The sequence below is a fragment of the Tachypleus tridentatus genome, chromosome 7 (genome assembly GCF_004210375.1).
Source record: "Tachypleus tridentatus isolate NWPU-2018 chromosome 7, ASM421037v1, whole genome shotgun sequence".
NCBI lineage: Eukaryota > Metazoa > Arthropoda > Merostomata > Xiphosura > Limulidae > Tachypleus > Tachypleus tridentatus.
The window spans coordinates 3,647,024-3,654,856 of record NC_134831.1 but is presented as its reverse complement, the minus strand read 5'-3'; positions in this window follow the sequence as shown (position 1 = coordinate 3,654,856).

The window sequence follows — 7,833 nt, the reverse complement described above, 5'->3', positions numbered from 1 at the left end:
AAAAGTCACTAGAGAATGTCGGGAATTTTCCAGAACAGTCTACACATACGTAAAACATAAGTAGTAGAGGCTGTTAGTGGGGATGGGGGGGCAGAGGGGACACGCCAACAACAGAAACCCTATGATACTTAAAAAAACACAACAAATTCTGTTTAGTGGACCAGAAGGACCTCCTCACTGTTAAACCTTCCAACTGAATGGATCACGTCAGCAGTTTTAGGTCCAGAATGATGGTTGATTGCCTCTACGACAGTTATGTTTACGTATGTGATCACTTCCGATCCATGTTGTTCCATTTCTTTCCCGCCTCATCCCCCTCTAGTGACTTAGCTTTGTTCACGAGATCTTTGAAGTCTATTTTTATGTAATTGATATATATATATATTTGGTATTTGTGTGTCACGGTCATATCAGCTAGAAAAAGGTATTAATATATGTTACGTTTCTAAAGCAAAAACAGAAGAAATGTGGTATTTGACAACAGAACTTCAACATTATTTACTGTTCTTTATTACTTATCAGGTCGTTTGAACGAATATACGAATTAATTGCATAATTTACTTCTGTGTAGAAGATTTATTTTGATTTGTTCCATTAAATTTTAATTATTGATACCAATGCTCGTTTATTACGAAAGTAAAATTATTATAAGAACTCTATTGTAGTAGATTGAAATCTTTTTTCTGAAGTTTATCCTTATAATCTAATAGCATAATACGTGAATATACTGTCACCTTATCTTTCATAAGACAAGTTGAAGATTCCTTCTAAATTTCAGTGTGTGTGTGTTTTCTTATAGCAAAGCCACATCAGACTATCTGCTGAGTCTATCAAGGGGAATCGAACGTCTGATTTTAGCTTTATAAATTCCTGGACTTACCGCTGTATTAACGGGGTACCTAAATTTTGGTGATTTGAGATTTCATCAAACAATGTGCTGTTACTGACGCCTGGGAGCGGCAATATAATTGGTCTGAGTATATATTCCTTATACAGTAAACGCAAATAATAATGATTTCTTTTATCTCACCAATAAATATAGATTCATATTGTGTTTAATCAAAAAAGTTTAGGCTTCTAAATGCTTAAAACAACATTGATAAAAAACCTTTAAAAATAAGTTTTCGGATACTAAAGAATAAACCCACGTTCACTAAATTTGGATATAAAGAACGCTAAATAATAATTCCGCATTCGCTAAGTCTGGAGGTAAACAATAAATGATTTTTATTAATCCCTATGGTTCTTTATATTTGTTCCGTATACCTTCTGAATTTCATGCTATAAGTTGGTTACGTTTACCCTTCCTGGCAACGTGCCAAATGCATTTTGCACACAAGGTGGCTTTTGACATAAGGTTACTGGTAGGAATGGTGCTGAACTCATTGTCAGATGTTCAGTGCTCAGAACTTCGACAATATTAGTAAGGTGGTACTATTTACAGAGAGTTATATACAACTGATAATTCTTATTGGTGTTGAATGACGAACTCGGTTCTGGATATTTTTCTTAAATATATTCTTAAACTAAGTTTTAAGTTTTCCTTTATGAACTGTGTTCTGGCCTTTAAATCTATTTATTTATATTTTGTCTCATTTACATTTTATCCGCGTCTCTATGATGTCAAAGAAATACCAATCGAAGAAGGAAAATCCACCTTTCGAAAGTGCTCCGGTTATGGTGTTTTTTTTTATCTTTCTATCTATACATCTGTCTGTGTGATTAGTTCTACGTTTTTCTATTTCTTTATTCAGTAAGTCTATCCTGTCGTCATATGAAGTCATTCATTCAACTTTTTTATTTTCCATTATTTGGTTACGTCGCCACCTTTCACGTTTAATACGTCTTGTTCTGTTAACCCTCCTAGTCTATTTCTTTCGAACAAGAAATTTAAACTTGACAACTGTCAAGTGACATTATACACACGCTAGGCTTCGTATGACATGTTAGTTTTCTACTTTATTACTGCCTCTGTTTATAGTACTGAAAACTACAGATGTGTTATGGATGGGTTAATCTAAATAAAAAATATGCCACATATCTACATAACTTATAACAGCTGTCAAAAAAATTAAAACTCACACTGTTGAAAATCATATGGCATGAATATTCTCACTATGTTTCATCTTATTTTTCGAAGCATTCGACCGTTAAGACACAAAATGTATCCAGTTTTGTTTTTTTTGTCAGTGCATATGTCGTAGATCATTGATTAAACTATGTAACACAGATTTTGTTCCTGGATAGTATGTGTTATATCGTAACTGCTTATGTTGTAAAATTACAGAAAATGGCCATTATTCCCTTCAAACTTTGTTTTTGTGACCTGGATAATGAAATTTAAAAATTAACCTATTTTCTGTGTAAAAACGAGCAAATTTGCACATTTTCATTTACATAAGGTCTGAATAAAACAACATATAAATCAAGATTTACATGTATTTATACTAAAGTTAAACAAAAATGTTTAGAAGTGAGTAGTTTTTCGAGATTTACGACTGTAATGTAAATCACTTTCACATATTAGCCCCCAAATATAGTCTCCCATCATGTTTTCGTTATACGCTCCCAAGTCACAAAAGCAAAGTTTGAAGAGAGAAATATGTCTTTTCCATTTACTTTAGGCATAAGCAATTGGGAAATAACACTTTCTGCCCAGGAACAAGAAAAAGTAAAAATTTTGTTACATAGTGTTATTAACACACAGTATCGCGCACACAAGACTTATGTGCTCACGTTGTCCATGTCTTCGTTAAATTTACTGTTGCCAACGTTACGCAGTGAAAGCTGTACGTTTCAAGAATGATCACAACTTTACTGAAACAGAACTAAATATATCAATAATTATTATTCTGACGCTTCCCATATTTCAACAACGGAATTACATATAAGATACCTGATCACAAATGTCTTGGTAAAAATGAACCTGCACATCAATGCATGAGATTATATACATAATTACTGAACGTTTTCTATTTCTTTATATTTTGTTCCTGCACAGAATAGTTTTGACATCATATATTTTCGTGATTTGAAATACAAAAAACATTATCTTACGTAATACATTTATTTTTGTCTCAGAGTACAAGTTAAGCTACAGATGACTCTATTTTCTACCTACAAAATACGTAGCATTTTGTGAAATTCGTAATTTATTTTATATAAGACGTAACTTCCTGACAGATGAATGACTATCATAAAGCTGGAGCTTTTATCTGACTTTTGTTTTTTTGTTAGGGTCTCAACTAAGAAAGCGTTATAAATAGACCAGCTTGTCATGTTCTTCACCATATGACAGGACACCAGGGTTTCATAATAAATGTTAGGAAGCTAAAACTTATCTTCCACTCTTATCATCAGCTTCACTTTTAGTTCACCTTAAGGCAACTCTCTGCTTCCCTTTAGTTTTCCTTTTTATTGCGATTAAAAAATATATATTACGATTGTAGCTATCCACAGAGAGGGAGGATATGAACGGTAAGTAAGTAAATATTATTTATTCTGGAAAACTGAAACTTCGGTAAAAAGTTTCAGTTTTAATTGACTCTTACCGGAAACCGGTTTGATAAAGCCTATTTTTATTTTAGCCTCTAAAACCAGAAAATGTCACTCCTGGGTATAAATTTCTTTGTTTGTTTTGAATTTCGCGAAAAGCTACTCGAGGTCTATCTGTGCTAGCCGTCCCTAATTTAGCAGTGTAAGACTAGAGGGAAGGCAGCTAGTCATCACCACCCACCGCCAACTCTTGGGCTACTCTTTTACCAACGAATAGTGGGATTGACCGTCACATTATAACGCCCCTCTCGGCTGAAAGGGCGAGCATGTTTGGTGGGACTGAGATTCGAACCCGCGCCCCTCGGATTACGAGTCGAACTCCTTAATACGCTTGGCCATGCTTATATAAGATATTAAGTTTGTTTTCATACTTGTACTTTATTTAAAATTATTTTTATGGTTAAGTTATATGTAAATCTTAGCTTCTTGACGCTTTTTAGGCTATCTTTGTAATGTTTATTGAAGTTTCAGGTCGTGAGATGATTAGTATATTATTTTTATTATAAATTACGTCAATTAACAAACAAATTGTCATGGTTACTAGTCTATAGGATCATTTTAGTCTAATTATTAATTAATTACTTTTTCTTTTAATTTCGCGCAAAGCTGCACGAGGGCTATCTGTGCTTGTTTGTTTGTTTTGAAATTTCGCACAAAGCTACTCGAGGGCTATCTGTGCTAGCCGTCCCTAGTTTAGCAGTGTAAGACTAGAAGAAAGACAGCTAGTCATCACCACCCACCGCCAACTCTTGGGCTACTCTTTTACCAACGAATGGTGGGATTGACCATCACATTATAACGCCCCCCCAGCTGGGAGGGCGAGCATGTTTGGCGCGACGGGGATGCGAACCCGCGACCCTCAGATTACGAGTCGCACGCCTTAACGCGCTTGCCCATGCCGGACCCGCTATCTGTGCTAGCCGTCCCTAATTTAGCAGTGTAAGACAAGAGGGAAGGCAGCAAGTCCTCACCACCCACTGTCAATTAAGGTTAAGGTTTAGGCACTCGACTTGTAATCCGAGGATCACGGGTTCGAATCCCTGTGATACCAAACACGCTTGCCCTTTCAACCGTGTGGGCGTTATAATGTGACGGTCAATCCAACTATTCGTTGGTAAAATAGTAGCCCAAGAGTTGGCGGTGGGTGGTAATAACTAGCTACCTTCCCTCTAATCTTACACTACAAAATTATGAACGGCTAGTGCAGATAGCCCTCGTGTAGTTTTGCGCGAAATTCAAAAGCAAATTGATTTAAAATAATGAACATTTATTTCTGTGATCATGAATAGCATATATTGGTCATTATAATATATATATTACTCAGGCAAGGCATAGATTTTATAGCTTTCAATCTTGTTTTTTTACATCGCCATGAACTAGAAAATGACACCCACTGACCAGGTCCACCTGTCACATCCTGTCTTTTACAAACTGCCAATAGTTTTAACACTTTAAATTAAATTATTTTCAGGACTATGTAACACAAATTTTGTTCCTGGATAGTATGTGTTATTTCTTAATTGCTTAAGTACTGAAAATGACCATTGTTCCCTTCAAACTTTGCTTTTGTGACCTGGATAATGAAATTTAGAAATTAACCAATTTTCTATATAAAAACGGGCAAATTTATACATTTTCATTTACATAAGGTCTGAATAAAACAACATATGAATCAAGATTTGCATGAATTTATACTAAAGTTATACAAAAATGAACAAAAATGTTTAGAAGTGAGTAGTTTTCTCGAGATTTGCGACTGTAATGTAAATCACTTTCATGTATCAAACCCCAAATCTAGTCTCAGACTTTGTTAGACCAAGATCTCTGATCAAGTCATTGATGTTTCTTTGTTTGGGGTAGTATGGGTGTTTCTCACCAGCTTCACCTCTGAAATTGTAATCTGGATCTTCAACGTCTACCTTCTCTTCTGATTTGCTGTTTTCTCTCTGGCGGAGTGGGTACAGGGAGCTCAGGGCAGTGTGGCACTGGGGCGATGGATGATAGAAGGTCCGGATACATGATAATAGATACATTCTTGCCAGCCCGACAATTGGAAGGGCCCATCATACAGAATTTCTTGAGTGGTCAATGGGCTCACTTCATGGCTCTCCTTTCCCCTCTGTACCATTCGGCAAAAGAACAAAATATAATTGATATTATGAAGAATAAATTTATTTCATCTACAACTAATGTGTAAGAGGTTCATGCAAAATATTTTACATGTGATATATTTTCCATACTATTGGAAATTAAAAAAATTAATTAAAAGATATTTAAATTTTAAAAGGTCTAAAATTTGTATAATATAAAATCTTACGATTCAAGCAAGCAAAAATTGTACATCTTACTTTCTAGAGTTTTTTTTGCAGTGCTTGCAAATAAAATGAGGTGCCCAGGGTTTGTCTTGATCCCCGACAGACATGTTGAAATATGTCTTGTAGGCTTCACACATTTTAACAGATGCTGTCATAGAGCACTTTTTCGCTCTTGTCTTGATAAATTGGCCACATACATATCAGAATGCGTCTGGAGAATACTTGCAGCTTCTTGATGCCATCTCTGATAAAATCAGATAGGTCTATGTGTTCACTTAGATAGATAGAAATAAACTGAAGTGGTGAGTGGTGAGCCCCGGTATATATATTATTATGGAAAGTTCTAGAAATTGTAAAAGGTTCTTGAAAGTTCTCGCAAGTTCTACATCGTTCTAGAAAATTATTGTAAGTTCTACAACATTCTAGAAAGTTCTTGAGAATTCTTGTAAGTTCGAGAAAATTCTCTATCAGCTACTCAGCACTGAATCTACCAGGAATTTTTTGGAAAAATGGGTAAATTTGAAAATTTCATTACCCAGATTGCAAAAGCAAAGTTTGAAGAGAAAAATAGGTCTTTTTCATTTACTTTAGGCTTAAGCAATCGGGAAATAACTTTCTGCCCAGGAACAAGAACAAGTAAACATTTTGTTACATAATGTAATATGTACGTTAAAACGTATTTGACAAAATTTGAAAACAAATATAGATAAGTAAACCATTAAGAATGTATTTTCAATGATGATGAACTATCTTTTCATTGCCCCCTAGTGGCACAGTCTGCGGGCTGAAGAGCACAGAGAGGTCATTGTTTAGCTTTATACTTAATTCAAAACAACAACAATATTTGTTAAACTGAGCGCACCCTGGTATCGAACGGAAAGTCTTGTTTGCAACACACATTCGATTTATCTATAAATTTAGCATTTATTCTGGGGGAGAGAGGAGTTATGTTATCACAACTTCTAAAAAAAACATCATGTTTTATAGCAATCTAAATAAAACCGATCATATTTTGGATCCCAGATATCTCGTAAACTACAACAAATGTCTTAAGTACACTGATTTAGGAAGAATGTTGTCCATTAGGTAAATTATAGTAATTTGAATTTCCCAATAATATTTCCATGTTAAAGTTATTTAAAAAACGCAATAATAGTGCATTCTGTTTCTATCCCGTTAGTGCTATATTATGTCAAATTTAATATGGTAATTGACGCATACATGAATAAATATTCTAAAACTATTTATAAGAGTAGAGTAACGTATTTATTGTGCGGATTTTAATTAAAAAAACAAAAAAAACAGAAACCAAACTAAAAACATCTCACAAATGAGAGCTTTATTCTTTTAGAAAAAAGTTAAGCCTTTAATTTAGTTTCTAAAACATCACTGAAGAGAACATGATAAACACAAATATCTAGTATCACAGTTCGTAGCTTAGAAAAACTTATGAAGTGCATTTTGTGATTTTATTCTGAGTGGCTAATAATATGCAGCGTAGCACGCACGTGAAGTTCATGATTCGGTTTTGTTTTCAAATTATTGTCTGATTTTTTTTTTATCTTTAACTAATAAATCATTATTCTATTGCGCCGGTATTATGCGGAGAAACTTGTTACGAATGTTACACTTAGAGACCACAATTTGGTAAAAACTAAAACTTGCATTGTTATTCAACACTCGCCTGGCTTTACCACTTCTTAGTGTTAAATTAACCATTCAGTGAAAGCATGCGCAATTCTATCAAAATTCTCAGAGCAATGCGTAGGAAGATTATATTCCATGTACTTCAACAAATGGCAGCTTGAAAGGATAAAGACATCTCTTCAAGAGACTAGATCTGCAATCCGATCTATTGAATTCCTCGTGTGTATGCGTAGTTTATATTTAGAATTCCTCATGTGTATGTAGCTTATATTCAGACCTCATGCGTTTATGTCAAAAAATTTCCCAGGTGTTTTAT